This window comes from Mustela nivalis (assembly GCF_964662115.1).
Source record: "Mustela nivalis genome assembly, chromosome: 11".
Lineage (NCBI taxonomy): Eukaryota > Metazoa > Chordata > Mammalia > Carnivora > Mustelidae > Mustela > Mustela nivalis.
This window is the reverse complement of record NC_139030.1, coordinates 15,907,857-15,932,045: the sequence shown is the minus strand read 5'-3', so window position 1 is coordinate 15,932,045 and position 24,189 is coordinate 15,907,857. Positions and strand designations below refer to the sequence as shown.

At 35.2% G+C, this 24,189-nt stretch overlaps 1 protein-coding gene across 3 annotated transcripts in view; it reads left to right on the top strand.

Moving 5' to 3' along the window:
• Positions 1 to 24,189, top strand: part of DPP10 (dipeptidyl peptidase like 10) — a 1,373,984-nt gene that overhangs the window by 1,031,112 nt on the left and 318,683 nt on the right. The window lies entirely within an intron of this gene.

Genomic DNA, 24,189 nt, shown 5'->3' with positions numbered 1-24,189 from the left:
GGGGCTGGTGGGTATAAATTATTTTGGTGTGTGTCAGATAGGATGAGAAGCTAGCTGGAAACCAGATTTATTGCAATTATATAACAATTATTTTGTAATTTAGCTTCCTGAGAGGTCAATGCTCTGAATTGTATCTAGGACCAATCATCCTGTTTTGAGTAGTTTGAGGCTCTGGTTATATGCCCTTGACCATCTGATGAATATTTCTGCCTTTCATTTTCTTTCAGAAGTATTTTATATTTGGCTACCTCCCAGTTATGAAAAGCCAATTAGTCATTTTAAAAAATATTAATAATGAAATACCCAGATTCTTCTATTAATTCATGGTGGAATTTGAGCAAGAATAATGCACTTTAAGAGACCTTTGAAGGTTTTCAAGTTGATGATACTGGGATTTTCTTCCTTTTCTTTCTTCTTTTTTTTTTTTATTTTGAGTTTCAGAGTTTCCAAATACGTTGGTCTGTGCAGCTTTGTTAATGGAGAACTATGCATTTAGCAGAACTTTGTAACCATTTATAGTAAAGTGTACAGGTATTTTCCTAGTACACTGTGAATATAATAAATCAGTATTTTGGTTTGTTTATGGAACATAATGTAGGGCATTCTGCATTCAGCAAACATTAAGCGATAATGGCAGCCCATTACAGAGCTAGAAAGCATTCTCCCTGTCTTCCACTTCAGTTTCAATAAAAAGAAACTGAGACCCAGAGAAATAAAGTGACTTGCTCAATGTTTCTAGCAGATTCTTAAGCCTAGAATATAAATTCCTTGACTCTTAGTCTGATGTTGCTTCTAATATACCTAGGTGAGTTTTTCATTCAAAATCCCTTTTAAGGAAAATACAAAATAAATTAAAATTCCTTAATATTTTTGTATAAGAAGTTTCTATAAGTATTTATGTATTTATTATACAAAACTTTTACAAAGATACTTGAATTAAATATATATGTTTATATGTGTGTGTGTGTTTTACCATCAACTAATCAGTAAGAAAGCAGTAGACATTGAGTGGAAAAGCACTGGATACTGAATGGACAAGAAAAAAAATAAAAGGAAAATGTGCTTTAAATTATTTCAGTTGTCTTAGCTTGGCTGAAGTCACCATATTTGTTTTTAGCATATTTTGGATTTTTAGTGACTCTCCCATGTTATCATTCTTTCCATGCAATTATTTTCAGTTCTTTTGGAAGTGCTGCCTATGTAAACAAAGAGAAATAACCTTGTCTGCATTTTACACACACACACACACACACACACATACACACACACACACACACACATGCACACACATGCACATACTAAGCTACTTACCAATCTGCTTTCTTCTCTTTTATCCTTTGATGAATGTGTCTGAAGAATCTAGTCTACATTTGAGATTCTTCCTTGTCTTAAGAGTTTACAGGAATTTTTCTCGCTCTCTGTTTTTATAATGTTGCTTCATCATTGTTAAAATGACTCATTGTGTCTTAATTTATTAATTCACTTGCCAACAAATTATTGAGCCCCTCCTATGTATCAGATAAGATTCCAGGTTCTGGGGATACATGTTGAATAAGGCAGCCTTGTCAAATTGAAAAGAAGTACTCAAGTTCAAATACAAGCAATTGCAACTGGCATTAAGCCCTTGGGGGGGGGGCATGGAGTGAAGATTAGCAAAAAGGATCAAGTGTCCAGGAAAGGTGCACTGTGGAGGCAACATTCCAAGATCATGTTGAAGAGTTTTGCAGGCTCAAAGAAGAAGAGTTACAAAGAACCTTAGGTGGGAACTGTATAGATCTATTTTCTATTTAAGTAATGGGGAATATAGAAAATGGTGCTGGATGAACCCACTGGAATAATTACAAAAAAAAAATATGGTTTCTAGGCTGATTTTGTTTTATAAGCGATAGGCACACTTTAAAGAAAGTGGTGATATCTGAGTCACTTTTAATTTTTTTAATTTTTATTTTTTAAAAATATTTTATTTATTTACTTGACAGAAAGAGATCACAAGTAGGCAGAGAGGCAGGCAGAGAAAGAGAGAGGGAAGCAGGCTCCCCGCTGAGCAGAGAGCCTGATGTGGGGCTCGATCCCAGGGCCCTGAGATCATGATCCAAGCTGAAGGCAGAGGCTTAACCCACTGAGCCACTCAGGCACCCCCTCTGAGTCACATTTTAAATAACACTCTGCTATATAAGGAATATATTCTAGAAATATTAAAGCAGAAATCATAAGATCACGTTAAAGGCTACAGCAATGGTATTTCTGCCAATGAGAGAAGATTCAGGGCTTGAACTAGAATGGACTAACAGAAAAGAGGCAAAGTATGTAGATCAAGGATTTCTTTGAGAATAGAGCAGACAGGTCTTTGTCTAATTGCTTTGTATCTTTCAGAAATGGAGGAATCACCATTGTGTCTTAAGTCTTTAAATGGCATTAAGTCATCAATTCTATTTTAATGTTTTCAACAAATCTTGACATTAGAATCTAGTTAGTGTTCAGTTGTTATATGTGTGTTTATATTTGTTTTTTGTATATAACAGTATAGTAAAGTAGTTTTTGTGTCTTGGGCAAAAAGAATTTGTGGCAAAATTAGGAAGTTTACATAGAATATACAAATTCAATCCATCATCTCCTGGATGTTAAAAATGAACGTTTTTTTTTTAACCGTTTTTATTTTATTTTATTTTATTTTATTTTATTTTTTTAATTAATTTATTTTCAGAAAAACAGTATTCATTATTTTTGCACCACACCCAGTGCTCCATGCAATCCGTGCCCTCTATAATACCCACCACCTGGTACCCCAGCCTCCCACCCCCCCGCCACTTCAAACCTCTCAGATTGTTTTTCAGAGTCCATAGTCTCTCATGATTCACCTCCCCTTTCAATTTACCCCAACTCCTTCTCCAACACCCCTTGTCCTCCATGATATTTGTTATGCCCCAAAAATAAGTGAAACTATATGATAATTGACTCTCTCTGCTTGACTTATTTCACCCAGCATAATCTCTTCCAGTCCCATCCATGTTGCTACAAAAGTTGGATATTCATCCTTTCTGATGGAGGCATAATACTCCATAGTGTATATGGATTGCATCTTCCTTATCCATTCATCCGTTGAAGGGCATCTTGGTTCTTTCCATAGTTTGGCGACCGTGGCCATTGCTGCTGTAACATTGGGGTACAGATGGCCCTTCTCTTCATTACATCTGTATCCTTGGGTTAAATACCCAGGAGTGCAATTGCAGGGTCATAGGGAAGTTCTATTTTTAATTTCTTGAGGAATCTCCACACTGTTCTCCAAAGAGGCTTCACCAACTTGCATTCCCACCAACAGTGTAAGAGGGTTCCCCTTTCTCCACATTCTCTCCAACACATGTTCTTTCCTGTTTTGTTAATTTTGGCCATTCTAACTGGTGTAAGGTGATATCTCAATGTGCTTTTAATTTGAATCTCCCTGAGGGCTAGTGATGATGAACATTTTTTCATGTGTCTGATAGCCATTTGTATGTCTTGATTAGAGAAGTGTCTGTTCATATCTTCTTCCCATTTTTTGATATGTTTGCCTGTTTCGTGTCTATTGAGTTTGAGGAGTTCATTATAGATCCTGGATATCAACCTTTAAAAATGGACAATTTTTTAATTTTAATTTTTTATTTTTTATTAACATATAATGTATTATTAGCCCCAGGGGTACAGGTCTATGAATCACCAGGTTTACACACTTCATAGCACTCACCATAGCACATACCCTCTCTAATGTCCATAACCCCACCATCCTCTCCCTTCCCCACCCCCGGCAACCCTCAGTTTGTTTTGTGAGATTAAGACATAAGAGTCTCTTATGGCTTATCTCTCTCCCAATCCCATCTTGTTTCATTTTTTCCTTCCCTACCCCCCAAACTCCCCATGTTGTCTCTCAAATTCTTCATATCAGGGAGATCATATAATTTTCTTTCCCTGACTGACTTATTTCACTGTAGTTAAAAATGGACTATTTTTTAAAAGCGTACTATTTTAATTATAGTTGATTGGACCACTCAGTACTTTTTTAAAGATTTCATTTAAATTCCTATTAGCATATAATATATTAGTTTCAGATGTACAGTAGAGTGATTCAACACTCCCATACAACACCCAGTGCTCGTCACAACAAGTGCACTCCTTAATCCCTATTGCCTATTTACCCATCATGCCACACACCTTTCCTCTGGTAACCATCAGTTTGCTCTCTATAGTTGAGTCTGTTTATGGTTTGCTTCCTTCTCTCCTTTCCCCGCGCCCCTTTGCTCATTTGCTTTGTTTCTTAAATTCCACATATGTGTGAAGTCCTGTGGTATTTTTCTCTTACGTATTTCGCTTAACATAATACTCTAGCTCCACCCATGTTGTGGCAAATGGCAAGATTTTATTCTTTTTTATGAATGAATAATATTCCATTGTATATACACACCATATCCTCTTCATCCTTTCATCAACCAGTGGACACTTGGACTGTTTCCATAATTTGACTATTGTATATAATGCTGCTATAAACATTGGGATGCATTTGAATGACTATTTTTGTGTTCTTTGGGTAAATACCTAGTAGTGTGGCTCTTGGATCAGAGGGTAGTTCTATTTTTATTTTTTGAAGAACTTCCATGTTGTTTTCCAGAGTGGCTGTAACAGTTGCATTCCCACCAACAATGCAAAAGTGTTTCCCTTGTCCACATCTTCCCCAATACCTCATGTTTCTTGTGTTACTGATTTTAGTCATTCTGATATGATGTGATGTGACAGCTCATTACAGATTTGATTACGTTGAACATCTTTCCTTATGTCTATTGGCCATCTGAATGTCTTCTTTGGATATATGTCTATTTGGTGTGTTGTGTCCATTTTTAAACTGGATTATTCATTTTGGGGTATTGAGTTGTATAATTTCTTTATATATTTTAGATGTTAACCCTTTATCAGATATTTCATTTGCAAATATATTCTTTCATTTCATAGCTTGCCTTTACTTTTGTTGATCATGTCCTTTGCTCTGCAAAAGATTTTTATTTTGGTGACATCCCAGCGGTTTATTTTTGCTTTTATTTCCCTTATCTCAGGAGAAGTGTCTAGAAAGAAGTTGCTACAACCGATGTAAAAGAGGTTACTGCCTGTGTTCTCTTCTAGGATTCTTATGGTTTCATGTTTTACATTTAGGTCTTAAATATATTTTGAATTTGTTTTTGTGTATGGTGTTAAGAAAGTGGACCAGTTTCATTCTTTTGCATATTGCTGTCTGGTTTTCCCAACACCATTTGTTGCAGAGACTATCTTTTCCCTGTTACATGTTCCTTCCTGCTTTGTTGAAAATTAATTGATCATATAGTTGTGGGTTCATTCTTGAGTTTTCTATTCTGTTCTGTTGATCTATGTGCCTACTATTTTTGTGCCAGTTCCATACTATTTGGTTATTACAGCTTTGTGTATAATTTGAGATCTGAAATTGTGATGTCTCCAGCTTTGCTTTTCTTTTTAAAGTTTGCTTTGACTGCCTGGGATCTGTTGTGGTCCCATACAAATTTTAGGATTGTTTGTTTTAGCTCTCTGAAAAAATGCTGTGGGTATTTTGATGGGAATTGCATTAAGTGTGTTGATCACTTTGAGTGGTACAGACATTGTAACAATTTTTTTTTCTTCTGATCCATGATAATGGAATGTTTTTCCATTTCTTTGTGTCATCTTCAATTTCTTCTATCAGTGTTTTAATTTTCAGAGTACATGCCTTTGACCTTTTTGGTTAGGTTTATTCCTACGTATCTTACGGTGTTTGGTGCAGTTGTAAATGGGGTTGATTTCTTAATTTCTCTTTCTGCTGCTTCATTATTGGTTTATAGGAATGCAACAGATTTCTGTATACTGATTTTGTATCCTGTACCTTTACTGAATTTATGTATCAGTTCCAGCAGTTTTTTTTGTGTTGTCTTTTGGGTTTTCTATAGAGAATATCAGGTTCCTTGATTGAAATGTTAAATAAAACTTTAATTTCAAAAGAGTGAAATAGATGGTTGCCTTAATTAATGAAGCAGTATTGATTTAGAAATCCAGAAATATGTAAGCTATTCAAAGACAAATTTTAATATTTTGATTAAGCTATGATGATACATTTTTATACCTTTCATTAAACTTCTTACTAGTTTATGAATATCTGAAGAGAAGAGGCCAACCAGGACTTACTCAGTATTATATATTCAGTGACTAGAACAATGATGGCATAGCCCTAAGTAGACATTTAGTACACATTTTTTTAATTAATCAGATTAATTTCTTTTTCAACATAGTATCATTTATGTAAATATTTGATTCACAGTGGTCCATGAAAGAATGTAGGAGAAAAATGAAATTTAATTAACTCTCTTAAAATTTGAATCATCTGCAAAAAGGATAATTTATAAACCAAAATAATAATTTTCCCCACTCACTAAAAGTGTGAGCCCATCCGATTGCAAGCAAGTAAAAAGATCTTCTAATTTTTGAAATGAAAGTATTTATTTCAAGCAATGACTGAAAGACAGGAAACAGTTACTTGATTTTTTGCAACATATTTTTGTTATTTTGGCACATTGTTAATTCATAGGATATCTAAAATATATATATGTACAAGAAGCTTTATTTCATCCTCCAATCTATTCATCTCTTATTATACAATGAAAGAAATGTCTCTTCCACATTAGTTTCAGGAAAATCTAGTCATCTCTTAATTAATGACATATGATAAGTGAAATATGACTCCTATAATTATTTTTTTTCTAACTTTTGGCTAATGGGAAAAGTAGAGCTGAATTAAAATATAATTTTAACAATTGGGAAAGAAATTAAACCATGGAAATATCACTAAAACATATGACTTCATCACAGTACTCTTCAATTTCTTTTTTTTTTTTTCCTAATTTCCTCCCCTTCCTCTTCTTCTTCCCCACCCAACTCTCCTGAGTGTATGAGTGTGTGTCTTGGGGGGAGTGCGTGTTTGTAACAGCTTTTTTGAGAGATACTTTACATACCATAATTTTTACCATTTGAAATGTACAGTTCATTGTTTTTAGTATACTCTCAGAGTTGTGTAACCATCATCACAGCCTAAGTTTGGAATTTTCTTCAGCTGTCCCTAAAGTAACCTCTACACACTAGCAGTCCTTTTCCTGAGCTCTCCCTCTGTGTCTTCCTGCAACTATGAGTCTACTTCGTAACTCTGCAGATTTGTGTATTCTATACATTTCAAGTAAATGAAATACACAGTATGTGGTCTTTTATTAGTACTTTCACTTAGTATAATAAGTCAGAGTTTATTTATGTTTTAGGATATATCAATACTTCATTCTTTTTTGTTGTTAATAGTATTCCATTGCGTGATATGCTACTTTTGTTTATCCACTCATTAGTTAATGGACATTTGAATTGGTTCTTTCTTTTTTGATGGTTAAGAGGAGGGTCAGAGGGAGAGGGAAAGAGGGAACCCTAAGCAGGCTACAAGCCCAGCACCGAGTCTGACTCAAGGCTCAATCTCACAACCCTAAGATCATATCCTGAGCCAAAATCAAGAGTCTGAAACTTAACTCACTTAGCCACTCAGGTCCCCTCAATAGGTTCATTTTGAGGTTATTATGGATAATACTTCTGCGAACATTTGTATGCGAGTTTTGTATAAGCACATATTTTCATTGTTCTTGGCATACTTCCACTATTGAAGAGTGTAATTCTGGGTCATATTGTAACTCATTGTTTAGTCTTTTGAAGAACTTTCCAAAGTGGTTGCAGCTATTTACCTTTTCACTAGCAGTATAAGAGGAACCAGATTACTTCACATCTTTGTCAATGCTTCTTCCTGTCTTTTTTACTGAAGCCATTTTAATGTGTGAGAAGTGGCATATCACTGTGGCTTTGATTCGCATTCCTTCACTTACTATTACTTACTAATGATGTTGAGCATGTTTTCATGTGCTTATTGGCCATTTGAATATCCTTAGAGATATTTCTGTTAAAATCCTTTGCCTATTTTTTTAACTAGACTTTAACTGTCTTTTCACTGCTAAATTTTAAGTGTCTATTTACATATGCAAAATACAAGTTCCTTGTCATATATGAAATTTGCAAATCATTTCTTGCAGGTGTAATCTTTTACTTTCTGAGTGATATCCTTTGATGAACAAAAGATTTTAAGTTCAATGAAATAAAATATGTCTATTTTGCCTTTGTCTTAACATCCTTTATTGTTAATCTAAGAAACTATTGCTTAACCCAATACCATAAAGATATACCACTGTGTTTTTGCCTAAAATATAATTTGGGGGCACTGGGTGGCTCAGTCAGTTAATCATCTGCCTTTGGCTCAGGTCATAATTCCAGGGTCCTGGGATCAAGTCCTGCATTAGTGGGGAGTCTGCTTCTCCGTCTTCCTCTGCCACTCCCCCTTCTTGTGCTCCCTTGCTCTCTGTCAAATAAACAGTAAAAATCTTTAAAAAAAATTATAATTTTTTCTTATGTTTAGTTCTGTGGTTTGTTTTGAGTTACCTTTGCATATGATGTGAAGTAGGGTATCCAAATTCATTCCTTTGCATGTGGGTAATCACTTGTCCATGCAACATTGTTTGAAAAGACTATTCACATTCAATGGTTTTAGCACCCTTATAACATATTAGTTGACCACAATGTATAGATTTATTTCTGGACTCTCTATTATATTAATTTATATCTTTATGCCATTATCACAGTCTTGATTACTGTAGCTTTGTGATAAGTTTTGTGACTTCAAATCTGGATGTGTGAGTACCTGATCTTTATTCTTCTTCAAGATTATTTTGAATATTCAGAGTCCCTTTCATTTCAGATGAATTTTAAGGTCAGCCCATAAATTAACACATGGTCTATCCCTAGAGAGTGTTTCATATGAATTTTAAGGTCAACCAGTAACTTAGCATATGGTCTATTCCTAGAGAGTGTTTCATATGAATTTTAAGGTCGACCAATAACTTAGCATATGGTCTATCCCTAGAGAGTGTTCTCTGTGCATCTCCTAAGAATATATATCCTGCTAATGATTTGTCTGTTAGATTTTTTGCTTTATAATGTTCAAGTCTTCTTTTTCCTTATTGATCTTTCACCTAGTTGTTCTATCTACTAATAAAATTGGGGTCAGGAAGTCTAATCATTACTGCTATACTGTCCATTTTTCCCTTCAATTCTTTTGATTTTTCTTTATGTATTTTGGAACTCTGTTATCAAGTACATATTTATTTACAATTGGTGTATTTTCAGATGGAAGTAGTACACAAAAACGGTACCAACATATTTCCATTTCTTCTCTCTCCTTTGCATTTTTATTGTCATACAAGTTATGTCTTTATACATTTTAAGCCTAACTATACAATTTTATAATTATTGTTTATGAAATCATCTTCTTTTCTTTTAAAGACTTATTTGTTTTATTTTAGAGAAGGAGAGAAAGCTAGTGAGAGGAGGGTTACAGGGCAAAAAACTCAAGCAGACTCCTTGGTGATCAGGGAGCCTAATGCAGGGCTGGATCGCAGAACACTGAAGTCATGACCTAAGCTGAAAGCAAGAGTCAGCCGCTCAACCAACTGAGCCACCCAGGCCTCCCTGTGTAGCTATCTTCTTAAATATATAGGGGGAGAAAGGAGTTACAGTGTATTTGCTGCCTTTCATAATTTCCATGCAGGTAAGTTTACTGGGTCATTTTGTTTCTTCGTGTGGATTCAGGTTATAGGCTAGTGTCCTTTAATTTTAGCCTGAAGGACTCCCTTGAGTATTTAGTATTAGTAAAGACTCTAGTATTTAGTATTTCTTGGAGTACAGGTCTGGTAGTAACAAATGCTCTCAGTTTCTTGTATGTTTGTTTTGGTTTTGGTTTTTGTTTTAATTTTGTTTTTGTTTTTGTTTTTTTAAATCTTGACATGCTTAATTTTCTCGGAATTTTGAAAGAATGTTTTTAGCTCCATATAGAGTTATTTGTTGATGGTGTTTTTCCTTCAGTACTTTGAAATTGCCATCCTCACATCTGACATCTATAGTTTCTTTTTTTTTTTTTTTAAGATTTTATTTATTTATTTGACAGACAGAGATCACAAGTAGGCAGAGAGGCCAAGCAGAGAGCCCGATGCAGGGCTAGATCCTAGGACCCCAGGATCATGACCCAAGCTAAAGGCAGAGGCCTTAACCCACTGAGCCACCCAGGTGCCCCTGACATCTACGATTTCTTAAGAAAAATTAGCTACTACTTTTATCAAGGATCCATTCTGTGTGATATGTTGTTTTACTCGTTGCCGAAATTTTTACTGTGATTTTGACAATTTGTGATTAGATAAGCATACTTTTGAATTTATTTGATTTGAAATTTGTTGAGTTTCTTGAATATGTATTGCATTACTATTTTTCATTAAATTAAGAGGTTTTTACTTACTATTTTTTCCTCTTCCTATGTCTCTTCTCTGTCTTTAAACTTTTACATTTATTTTATATTCTACATTCAGTTTTACTGAAATAGGAAGGAATATAAGGAATTCCCCAGTGTAATATAACTAAGTATAATAGTCTATTCCCATTTCAATTAGATATTCTGTGTAAAATAGCAAAACAATTTTCATCATGAAAAAAATAGACAACTGTCTTGATCAACCTTTCTTCCTTTCTTCCTTCATTCCTTCCACTCATCCCCCCATCCATCTATTTATTTTGGATTATTGACTCTTTGATTTAACTGAATGATTGTAGTTTCCTAGTGTTATTGCAAATAATCAATGATCAAGGGTTATTATATGAATTGGGGAGACTGTGATGAAAATCCTACCCTTTACCAGCTATGCTGTCTGACATTATGAACCTTTTCCAGCCTACTTTAAATATCTGAACTACCCTTAAATAGTTCTCTCTTATTTTTGGAACTTTAAAAAATGTTCTCAGGACTCAGTTGTATATACTATTGATTTTAACCAAACATTGAGAAAGAAAAGAATACCCAAGATAAATGAATAATTGCATTATAATTTTAAAAAGTAAATTATGATACAAATATGTATTTCTACCTAAAGAAGAGGTAGAATCATATTTTATTCAGAATGAGAGATTTTATTCAGAATGAGCGATTACATGGCTCAGTGGGTTAAGCCTCTGCCTTGGGTTCAGGTCCTGGGATCAAGCCCTGCATCCCGCGCTCTGCTTAGCAGCGAGTCTGCTTCCCACTCTCTCTCTGCCTGCTGCTCTGCCTACTTGTGATCTCTTTCTCTGTCAAATAAATAAATAAAATATTTTAAAAAAAAGAATAAGAGATTATGCACATCATTTTCTTTGGCAATACCATGTGGTATTTATTTTAGAAGAAAAATATTTAGAAAAACATTCTATTTTTTATGAGGAGTGGTAAAGTAAGATTTAATTCTTATAAATACACAGTAATCTTGTATCCTTACATATGCCCTCATATGTTCTTCCTAAAGATAAAAACAAATTCACATTGTAAGTTCTCTTTGTTAGGAACGAAGCACTTACCTTTATAAGTTTTGAATTAATCAGAGTTTATATTTCTGTAATATAGTCCTATGGTCTTCTTTTTTCCCTTGGTCATTCCATAATTTATATATGTCCTTAAAATATTGATGTTTAGTGGATATTTTAATAAAATATAATAAAGAATACAGATATTCTTAATCTCTCTCATTGATATTTCTAAACACAATAGAATGAAAATATAGGGTTAGAAACTATAAGCAGTTTATTGAATTATCTGAGAGTCATTAGCTACATGTGGCTATTTATATTTACTTTGAAATTAATTAAAATCATATGGAATTTTAAAAACCTATCTTTTGTCACATCAGCCTCATTTCAAGTGTTTAATAACCAAATGGAACCAATGGCTACTTCATTAGACTATGTACAAACAAATATTTCCATCATCACAGAAAGTCCTATTGGACAGAGTTGCTACACATGTGCCTACACAGTGAAAATAAAAGCTTCCTTCCATATTACTCATTATCCTTTTTGAATATGTCTATGTATACACTGGTACCAGGTAATATCAATGAAGATGTCTGTACATCTTCATAGGTCTGTACATAAACAATATATTTCTAAATATATGCACTCTTATGTATGTGTGTGTATGTATTTAATGCCAACAACATGGAGAGTCTACACTTTTTATCAACTTAATAGTGTAACTTGAGGATCTGTTTACATGAAACCTTTTGTTTTTGTCTAACATTATTTAGTGGTTATGTGCCACTTCCAGCCAGGGACGGGAGAAGAATTAGGCACAAACAAGTCAGCTACAAGAGACTGGGAGCAGGGGACAACAGTGGAAAAGGACTGCTGCCACGAGCAACTCCACAGTCTCACTTTTATTGGATAGAAAACAATAGCCAACAGAAGGACCATGAAGGACAAACGTTAATCCTGTGTTGCAGACAAGCAAGAAGGAGGATAAAGTTTATAGTTAAACAAGCACATTCAAAGGACTCATCTAACTAACAACAGGCGCGTCTGGGAAGAGAAAGGAGCGTTAAAGGATAAGGGAAGCAGGCGGTTTTCTTTCCACCCTGAGCTGACCGGGCGTTCCTGGGTGCTTGGCTTCCCTGAAGCAGGCGGCTCTCTACCCTGGGCGGGCTGGGCATTCCCGGATGCCGGGCATCACGGTAGTATATGGTCCTTCTCCGCAAAGACCTGTTGCCAGTATATGTATATCTTAAGGCCATATCTAAATGTGCTTGGTAACTAGTAAAGGTTACAGCTTAAGTAACAAATTGTTCCAAGGGGCAGCTGCAGTTATGTAGATTTTCTGTGTCATGTACTATGTATTTATTTCCTGTTGCACATTTGTGAATATACTTGGCAACCATTTTTGAAATGTAGATGTAGGCTAAATTCATACAGTAGTATTGCTGTGTCAAAAGAAAGGTCAATATGAAATTTAATACTATCACATTGTATTAAGTCCACCAATGGTGTATGATATTGCCTACTACTCTACTCTTGCTGTCTCTCAGTCTTATGAACATTTTTTATTAGTATCAACTTGGCTGATGAAAAATAGCCCTTAATTGCTATAAGATGTATTTACTGAATTATGAGTGAAGTTGAGCATTATCCTGCCATATGTTCATTGGTAGTTGGTTCAGGTTTTTTTTTCTAGGAATTCCTTTGCGCAAGCTTTTCACATTGAGTCTTTGCATTGGTACTCATGAGCAGCAACATTTTTTCTTTAGATATTTCCATTTATCCTTTATCTCAGTGGAATTACTCATTCACTACCTTTTGGAAAGTCCAGTGGAAAAAAAAATCTATTAATTGTTATGTATCTATTATTAACTGGTAGAAGAAGAAATAAGTAAGGAGTGTTATTAGAAAGAGAAAGAGGTACCGTGGGAAAAGTTGTAGATAAATGACTGTAATGAACCCATTCAGCCATAAGTACCTGTTTAATAAAGTTTAAAAGCATCATCTATCCTATAAGATCTTGTAAATATAACCCTTAAGATTTTCCCTTGATTTTCCAAATGCAATAAAATTCATACTAAAACAACAAAAAAGAAATGTACAAACTGAATACCTTCTTCATGCCTTTGGTTTAAAACAAGCTTCATTGGAGATTGAAACATATACAGAAAAGTTATTGATATTTGTCTTCTCTACATTTCATGAGAAGATTAAAGGTATTAACAAACATTTCTGAGAAAGGAGACTACACAAGGAAAGATTTTTTATTTGGGGCATTAAAATGCCCTGTTAGTCAATGATAACTCTTAAACTAATTTTTTTTACTCTGGAAATTATTTTTGTGTCCATCTTTGGATTTCTGAGAAATGTGTAACAGATCTCCTAAGCACAGTTGCGAAGACACCAGCAATGTTGGCGGCTGTGACTATGAGATGGGAGAAAAGAACCTTCTGAGCAGGGGGTTTGGGCTCAAGACACTGAATCTGGAGGCAGTTTTTGATTGTTTCTTATTGTCATTCCAATGGATGTGAGTTGATCCTACAGGCCTTTTCTTTCCCAAATAAATGGAAAGTGCTATGCCACCATGGAAGTAAATTTGAAATGACTCTTTTCCTTCACTCTAGCCATTTACGTTACCAGGGAAGGGTCATGTATGATATCTCTGCTTTCAAATAGATACTGACAAATGAGAAGGAAATGGAGAATCCACTTATTATTTTGAGTCTTGAGCATGACTATTAAAAGATAACTTATTAACAGAAATACTGATGTTCATAAGCTGAAACCCAATCCTTGTTATTCTTTGGCTATTCATATAATTTTCATATTCAGAATCTTCTTTAAATATCACATCCTTATATTTTTTGCTGTTTGTATGCCGTATTTATTATACCGTCATGTTAAAATTGGAGTGTACGAACAGATATTTTAGCATACAAAAGAATGTCAGGTAGTAAATGATAAAGACATGGGAAAAAACATTAATTAACCAAAAAAAAAAAATAGTGTAACTAATATATAAAAAAAACCAAAACTCTTCCAATTCTGTTGAAAAATGAACAAAATATATAAGTAGACTTTTTACAAAAAGAAACATTGTTGGTGAACAAATAAATGCTTAATGTAATTCATAAACAGAAAAATAATGGTCAAAAAGGAGATTGCACTTTACATCTATCCATTTGGCAAGGTTTAACTGGGATTACCAAATGTTAGAAAGAATGTGGAGAACAGGGTCTCTTACTCATTGCTGACAGGAGTGTAATTTGTGTTTTTACTTTGGGTAACAGTTTGTCATTATAGTGTGAAGTCGAGTATTCACATGCCCTACAACCCACAAATTCCTCTCTTTATACCGTAAGAAAATGGTTGCTTGTGTGTATCGGGAAACAAGAACACAGAGATTTATTCAGTCATAGTTGCACACAACCCCTGGTGTCCTCAACTGAGCTTAGGGTCAATTAATGGACATTTCTGAGAAAGTGGACAATAAAGAATGACTTTTTGCTTTGGACCATTAAAGTGCAATTTAGTAAATGACAACTCAGTTTTTTTTTTTAATATAATTTTTTATTTTTTATAAACATATATTTTTATCCCCAGGGGTACAGGTCTGTGAGTTTTTAAACTAATTCTCTCTGGGGATCATTTTTACATCTTTGGGTTTCTGGTGAATATCTAACTCAGTGTGTGTGTGTGTGTGTGTGTGTGTGTGTGTGTGTTTGCCTGAGTACCAGATTTAGTCTTAATTGACTTTGAACTCTAAATAGAGGAATTAGGCAGCCCGCAACTTCTTATACTCCCCTTTATCACTCAGGATTCTGTTACTGATTCATGCAAATTTGCATTTAGCTGTAGTTCACTTATTTTCATGACTGCTTATAAGATATTCCATTCTTTTCATGTTATTTTCATGGTTATATGGTTTATCATTATTTTTATTTTATTACAATGTATTGGTTGTTTATCTGATACTCTGATATCTACTGGGGAATCCTGTATTTTTATTTGCCAAATTTATCATGAATTGTACTATGTCATGATGAAAAAGTTGTGATTAATCTAATTCTTTAAAAGATCAACTCCAGGGCACCTGGGTGGCTCATTCGGTTAAGGGGTTAAGGGTTTGCCTTCAGCTCAGGTTAGGATCCCAGGGTTCTGGGATCGAGTTCCTCATCAGGCTCCCTTCTTAGTGGGGAAGCTTGCTTTTCCTCTCCCTCTGCCTCTTACCACCCCTCCCCTTCTCCTGTTCATTCTCTCTCCCCCTCTCTCTCTTTCTCTCTCTCTCAAATAAATAAATAAAATCTTTTAAAAATGAAATAAAGTAATGACCCTATTAATTAGGTCTGTGAAATCCTAGTCTCTAATATTTATCTGATGGAATATTGTAGCAAGAATAGACCGAAGCAGTTTGCTACTGCAGAGCTCCAGTCTACCCATCCAATGATATAAGCATTCTATTGAACATATATTAAGCCATGATGTGGAAAACTTCTGATGTGATTAGCTTTTCATATCTTTCTATATGCCCTCTTCTTTTCTTTTTTTTTTTTTCAATTGAAGAGTATTTGCATTATTTTCAGGTGTATAACTTAGTGATTCGACAGTTCTATAGGTTATGCTATAGTGACCACAGGTGTAGCTACCATCTGTCATCATACATCGCTGTTACAATTCCACTGAGTATATTCCATATGCTGCGCCATTCATCCTCGTGACTTCCTCATTCCATAACTAGAAGCCTGAATCTCTGGCTCTCCTTCAACCAGGATCTCCCTGCCCCAGCCCCAACTGCTCTCCCCTGTGGCATCATGAGTTTATTCTCAGTATTTATGGATTTGTTTCTGCTTTTTGTTTGTCCATTCTTTTTTTTTCTTTTTTTTAGATTGCACATGTAAGTGAAATCATATTTTGTTTGTCCTTCTCAGTCTGACTTCACTCACTTTAGCATATCTTCTAGATCCATCCACGTTGTCACAAATGGCAAGATCTCATTTTTCTTTATGGCTAAGTAATGTTCCAGTGTGAGCGCGCATGTATGTGTGTACATTCATACATAAATTGATGCCACCTCTTCTTTATCCACTTGTTTATCAGTGGACACTTGGGTTTCTTCCATGTTGTAACTCCTGTAAATAATGCTACTGTAAATAAGCACATGGGTGTATGTATCTTTTCAAATTAGTGTTTCCATTTTCATTGAGTGAATGAATACTCCGTAGTGGAGTTACTGGATTATATGGCATTTCTATTTTTAATTTTTTAAAAAAGATTGTATTTATTTATTTGACAGATGGAGATCACAAATAGGCAGAGAGGTAGGCAGAGAGAGAGGAGGAAGCAGGCCTCCTGCCGAGCAGAGAGCCTGATGCGGGACTCGATCCCAGGACCCCGAGACTATGACCTGAGCTGAAGGCAGAGGCTTAACCTACTGAGCCACCCAGGCACCCTCTATTTTTAATTTTTATAGCAAACATCTATACTCCCTTCCATAGTGACTCCACTACTGTACATTCCTATCAGTAGCGCTTGTAGGTTTCTTTTACCCCACATCATCACCAACACTTACTATTTCTTGCCTTTTTGATTCTGCCATTTTGATAGGTGTAAAGTGTTATTTCATTGCAGTTTTGATTTGCATTTCCATGATGATAAGTGATGTTGAGCTTCTGCTCATGGGTCTGCAGGTCATCTGCATATCTCTGTTGTCCTATTCTTTAGTCCAGCTGCACTAGAATGTAACCACTTAAAAGAAAAATATGTTCAAAATATGATGATTAGAAAGCCTGACAATTTGAAGTCAGTAAAATAGCCCCATCTGAACCTCCAAGAAATAATTTATATAAATATACAAATTAAAATATTCCTTTCCTTCTCTCTCCAGCCAATGATTTTCTAATTTATTGACTTTTTGGGAGGAAGAATATTGACACGCTTCTCCTCAAAAATCACCTTGTCTGCCCTTTTTTAAAAGTTATTAATAGAATTCAGAGACTATTAGTTTTTGCCATCTTATTAAAAATTTAAAAAAATGTTTGTTAAATGTTTTAGTGTATGGTTTATGATCCAGATCAATAAATATTAATTTGGCCGTTCACATTTATAGAGCAATAAATATATATGTGATATATATAATATAAATAATATATATTATATATATGTGATAGATGTAATATAAGTAGCAATAAATATATATACTCTACAGGGGTTAGTAGGTATCAGTTCATTAGTCTTAAAAACTACCTACTTGGACCATGGCAGTTTGTGGAGTTAGTTTTACAAAATATTCTAGTATCAATAAGATACATGGTTCTTAGAAAAAAAGAAAGAGACCATCTATTATATTTATGCAACATGGATACCTTGGGTATCACAAAGAAATATAATCCAAACACTATACTAACTAATTGGGTAGCTAAGAGAAGACAATGTGAAGAAGAAATACACAATAAAATATTTGTTTTTAAAGTTCCCTGCATATAAACACAGTTATGGCTATAAAGAGAAGTCATGGCTTTGTTTAAAGCTACAGGGTAAAAACCTATTTGCCTCTTCCTCATTCATTTCTTTGAAGACAGGCAGAGAAGGAGAGCCAATTCTTAGCATCATACCACGGACAGCATGTTGGTTTGCCTTCTTTGCTGGCCTTCCTTGAGCTTCTTTGCCCTAGTATCACTCAGTTAGTTGCATGGTGACCATTTTCCTCCACTCATCCATTTAACGGTTTTCTAAAATCCTTCTTCATGTGTATTTAATGGTCTTTTATGGACTGCAGTGTTAAATAAACTTATTCGTAATATATACTTCATATATTTGAAACATTAATATTTTATTTTTCTAGAATAAGAGATGAATTTTCTTAACATTTTCATCAGGTATCAATACACTAAAAATGAGATTGGGTAATGAGGGAGGTTATGGCCCAAATTAATTAAACATAAGGTGTGTGTGTGTATGTGTGTGTGTGTGTGTGTGTGTGTGTGTGTGTGTCTGTAGGGAGTTCGGTAGGTTGGAGGTGCAGAGAGGAAGGAAAGATCATAGCCCCACAGAGACCTACCTTCTTGTTTTCATTATTCTTTATCTGTTAAAGATAGACCCTCCTATGCTTTAAGGCTTAGAGCATTATCCAGCTCAAGTTCCTGGGCCAATTGTTTTTTGTTTTTTGTTTCTGCTGTATTTATTTTTTTTTTTCTAAGTAGAGATGCTTATAAATATTTTTTATCACCAATTGTTACAAGAACTAGAATAATACTCACCCAAACTGGACAGTTCTCATGCTTCTATCGTATCTCACTCTTAAGGTAGCCCAGTCCTTCTTACCAGTTTGTGCTGATTTTAACCCCATCTCTGATTCGTCTCCTCTCATTCCATTCTCTCTCCACCTCAAGTCATCCAAATGCATGTTTTATATTTTCTGATTCTTCTGACATTTAAGTTTGTATTTAATGATTTCTTGCCATGATCTTCAGTATCTGACATCTTGGAACACTATCATTATCTTATTTCTACCTCTAGTTATAATGTTTCTGACAAGAGTGAATCATTGCAGTGGAGCCTCTTAATAGGGGCATTACTGTAGCAATAAAAGATGTAAATCGCAGTTGCAAACACCCTAGAAGTGCAATCATTAAACAGTGATCAATGATTAGATGAACTGCACATATAATTACATACATATAAGGTCAGATGAATCACTTGAGCTGAAAAGGACAGGAAAGGTTTAAGAGGGAGAATTAGAATATTTTAGAGAAATACAATTTGAATAGGGAGCAGATAAACTCTTGAAAGGATTACAGCAAGTGGAGAAGGTTGAACAAAAGTACAAAAAAAAAAAAACATGAACATTTAAAGAATAAAAGTATTAGTAAAACAATTCTTGTGATACCTGCATTGTTATTGATCCATTCCTAGTAGAACATGCTGTTTTGGGGATTTTATCCCTTTTCTTTTAAGGGGATGGGTTTGCACTGAATATAAACTTTTATCTAATGCTCTGTGTAACTGATTAATTAAAGGCAGCTCCTACATATATCTCTTAAACTTGAGGTTTTTACACAAAATATCAAGCTTTCCCTGTTGGATACTATAAAAGGACTATAATCATAACACGTCTAAAAATGGCATGTTTCAAAATTTCCTCAAAATAAGCTTTTTTGTTTTCTCTTTTCCAACTTAAGTTGTAATAGCAACATTAAGCCAGTGGTAAAAACTTGAAATAAAAATTGTTTTGTATACTTCCTGTTTCTCAGTGTTTAGATCTAATTATTAAATTCTTTTGTTTTTATCAACCGTCTCCCTTGAATGTGTTCCTTCCTCTCTATGCCCTTGTTTCATCCTTAACTTCTTGGCATTGCTTGCCCAAATTGCCTTGAGAGCTTCTTACCAGAGCTAATGACTTCAAGATGTCATCAGATCCAGATCATTTTTTACCCACTGCCAGAGTAATTGCTCTAAATTCATATCTGATTTTGTTGCTTTTTTGGGCTCTAAACTTGACCATTCATGAAAACAGTGATCAGCTCTGCTATATTCGTGTTAGCAATTATTAGTACATGCATTATTAATATTGGCAGTAATCCATAGGGCTAGCCCCGCATCTTAAAGTAATCTCTTTAAGCTTCTTGTGCATTTTGTTTAGCTTATTCTAATAACATAGTCTATATTTTCATTTATCTGGAAAACACTGGATCATGAATTTTTCACTTACAGTACCATAAAATATATGAAAAGAATACCATTCTATTCTTCATTTCTTTAAAGAATGTTTTATTTGAGAGAGAGAAAGCATGAGAGAATGAGTGGAGGGAGGAGTAGAGGAAGAGAAAGAATATCAAGCAGACTCCACTCTGAACACAAAGACCTATGCTGCGCTTGATCTCACGACCCTGAAACCATGACCTGAGCTGAAACTGAGAGTCAGGTGCTTAACCGACTGAGCTACCCAGGTGTCCCACCATTCTGTGCTCTAAATCTCATTGCACTGTCTTCTTTCCCTTCCTTCAGCTTTATGGCAATTATTATTTTTCCCAAAATTAGCAAATTGATGGCCCCCAGGCAGAAATTGATGCCTGTAAATATATTTAAAAGTATTGGGCTATAGTTAAAAATCAGAAGATTATAAATTAAAATCTTGATTTCTGGCTGATCTTGAAAAAAAATGTGGAATACTAGAATACTGAATCACTTTCCTATAAGATGATGCTTATCTGGAGCTTAGGGACTACCACACCTTTTAGACAGTCTGACTATTCCTTTTACCCTCTTTATACCCATATAGCTTAATTCTGCCACTCCATATCCAGTCCCTTTTGGCTTTTGGGTTTGAGACTCCTACCCTACTATGGACCATAGAGAAACAGTGCTTATCTTATCTTCTCCAATATGGGATGGAAACAATTCTAGTGAATGTGGTTTCTCAACCTTATAGCACTCTCAGTCTGCTGTGGTACTGGTCATATTGTGAATGTTCAATAAATACATTTTGGTAGAATGGAATGACACATACAAATGAGATACAAAAAAATCTTTCCAAGCTACCCAGAAGAACACATTTTTTTTTTCTCAACTTGATCAACTGTCTTGTCTTCCTCATTTAATTGGTTTCATTAACCATGTGCATGATTATTTTTCTGTTCATCCTACCTCACTTGGCTTTAGTTGAATGTTCCTGGATGGCAGAATTCATGCATTTTAATGTCCTTTGTGCCATGTCTGGAGAATGCTCTCATAGGCGTTATTGCTAAATAATACTAATAAACACACTAGAAACTATTTCTGCATCCTTCTATTTCAATAGTAATTAAGTGACTGAATATGCAGGTAACATAATAGTGTTATTGGCAACACTAATTTAAAGTCCTATCAAGTTGAGTCTCAACCAGAACTATGCTAATGTCTGTAATTAGGGTCAATGTAGAGCAAGGGGTCTCCTGTGGCTGCAAGAAAGAATGAATCTCTGGGATGCAACAGATGATACCATTAAAGGCTGTACGAAGGGGGATTTGCCTGAGACTTCTGGTGTCCCTTGACAAAGCTGCATGTACCGTCAGCGAGTCCCTTTGCAGCATCAGTGATCTGCACATAGCTCTCTCAATTCAGAGAAGGTTCAGCAGTTTGGGCCCCTGAAAAGGTATTTGGAAAGTTTCCCAGTTTGTGTTCTGCATAAGCTGGAGGCAGTATAGTGATAATTAATAAAGTGTCAGACTAGATAATTGTAGGAACTGTAAAAGATACTAAAATGTTGTGACCAGAGGCATAGACACACCTGTGAACGTGTGAAGTTAATTTGTGTGAGGAACATCACGTGAGAGTGGATGAGGACTAGAAAGGTGAGATGTTCTTTAACTAATTCAGATGGGGAAGCGCTCTTCCAAAAAGTAAAAAAATGGAGCTCCACTGGTGGGATAATGCAGGGTTTATTAAAGGAGTTCCTGCTGTATTCTTTTGTTTTGTGTGCTCACTTGCTTGACCAATTTTTAAATTACAGTAAACCTCCCCTTACTGTGTTACAATATACCTCTTGGTAGTATAATGTTGAGAGACATGAGACATTATTTCTTCATTTTCACCCTAAATTTTGTGTATGACTAGGGGGCCTCCAGGTGACTCAGTTAAGCATCTCCCTCTTGATATAGGGCTCAGGTCATCTTCTCAGGGTCCTGATATTGAGCCCCGTATCTAGCTACATGCTCAGAAAGGAGTCTGCTTGAAGATTCTCTCTCTCCTTCTCCCCCTGCCCCTCACTGACCCCATCCCTGCTTGCTCTCTCTCTAAAATAAAAATAAATAAGTATATTTTAAAAATTCTGTGCAGACCAATTTCCATCAGATGTCTGTACACAGTAAGTTAATGGCAGGAAAAGGAAAAGAAGGATGAGGGTACCTATGTCAATACTAATCACGAGAGGTTGAGAACTACAATATTATAAGCAATTTACAGAGCTGATGATAAATGAATGGCAGCTCTGTTGTTGTCCTTGTTTGTTGTTATTTCTATTTTTATTGAAATCAATTAAAAATGAAAACTAATACCTTTGAGATGCATTACTGCCAATGATTATTCTGACCTTCTCCTAAAGTCTCTTATACAAAGGCTGTATAAGATAGATGTATGTAGGCAAAACCTCAAAATCTTAGCATTGCCATAGAATAGTATTTTCTTCCAGACCACTCTGTTCTCTTGCCTTTCTGGTTTACAGATTAACTGTGTTATTCCAACACAATTTCATGACACCACGGGTATCCTACAAGTTGATTCAATTCTAACTAACCAGAATTAGTATAGACCCTCCAGGTTAAGGACTCGGTGACTGACCCCATTCAGATGCCACCTGCATGTCCCAAGTCTCCAGGCTACCTGCATTTCAGTATAGTTTGGCTATAAATTTGATGGTTCCCGCAATCTTCCTTCAGGTTTGATAATTTGCGAGAAAGATACAGAAAGTGCTATACTTATGAATACTGGTTTATTTTAGGGGCTACAAATGGAGAGCCAAATGAATTGGTAAATAGGACAAGTCCAAAAGGGTCCCAGCGTAGTCTCTGTCTCTGTGGAGTTGGGAAGTGCCATCCTCCTGATATGTTGATATATTTACTAATAAGGAAGTACCTCCAAATTTCATCATTCACAGATTTTTTTTTTAAGAATTTATTCATTTGACAGAGAGAAGCACAGCGAGAGAGAGAGAGAGAGAGAGAGAGAGAACAAGCAGAGGGAGAGGGAAAGGCAGGCTTCTCTCTGAGCAGGGAGCCCGACGCTGCTGGGCCCAGTCCCAGGACCCCAGGATCATGCCCTGAGCCAAAGGCAGATGCTTAACGACTGAGCCACCCAGGCACCACCATCATTCACAGATTTTTATGGAGGTTTCACTATTGGCATGATTGGCCACATCATTGGCCACATGATTGAACTCCATCTCCCATCCCTCCATCTGCCATGACCTCCAGTTCGCACAGAAAGTTCTAATTCTTTAATCAGATGGTTGGTTCCTTTGGTGGGCAGCCCCTTCTCCAAAAGCTGTCTAACTGCCCTCCCCCCACCTCTACTCCTTGAGTCATCTCACTGGCATAAACCAAGTATGGTCAGAGGGAGCTAATTAATTAATTAGTTAATAATGAATGATATTCCTATCACTCAAAATTGCAAGCATTTTAGGAGTTTTATGCAAGGAATCAGAGAAAAAGACTAAATATATTTTTTATTATACCACACAAGCTTCTTTCTCAAATGTTAATTAGTCTGAGTTTCTTGTTTTTTTCCATTGTGTTTTGGGGGTTTCTAAGTATAAAAACCCTTACTTCACCCTTTTTCATTTTTTGCAGACAACAGACTTGTAGAAATTGGCCTGGCATAAGGTGTATGAAATTATTTACATATGTATTTCTCTGCCAAACCCATACAAACTAGTCTGCCTATAATGTATATGCAGTCCATTTTGTCTTTATATTTTGTAGACTTTTGATGCATTAAGTCAACTTGTTTGACTTCTCTTTAGATCTGAAATTAAATGTAATCTTTATTTCAGATGAAATTATTTCTCTACTCTCAATGCATTTCTCCTTCACTTTATTTTCAATTCTTTCTGACATCTGGTCTATTCAATGATAGAATTATAGGATCAAAATCAAGCAGTACAGTGTAGTTATAATCAAGTACAATCAGTTATTTGTGTTTTAATTAAGTTTACTGTGGGAGTATCCTCTAAAGAGATTCTGTCTTTAATATGAG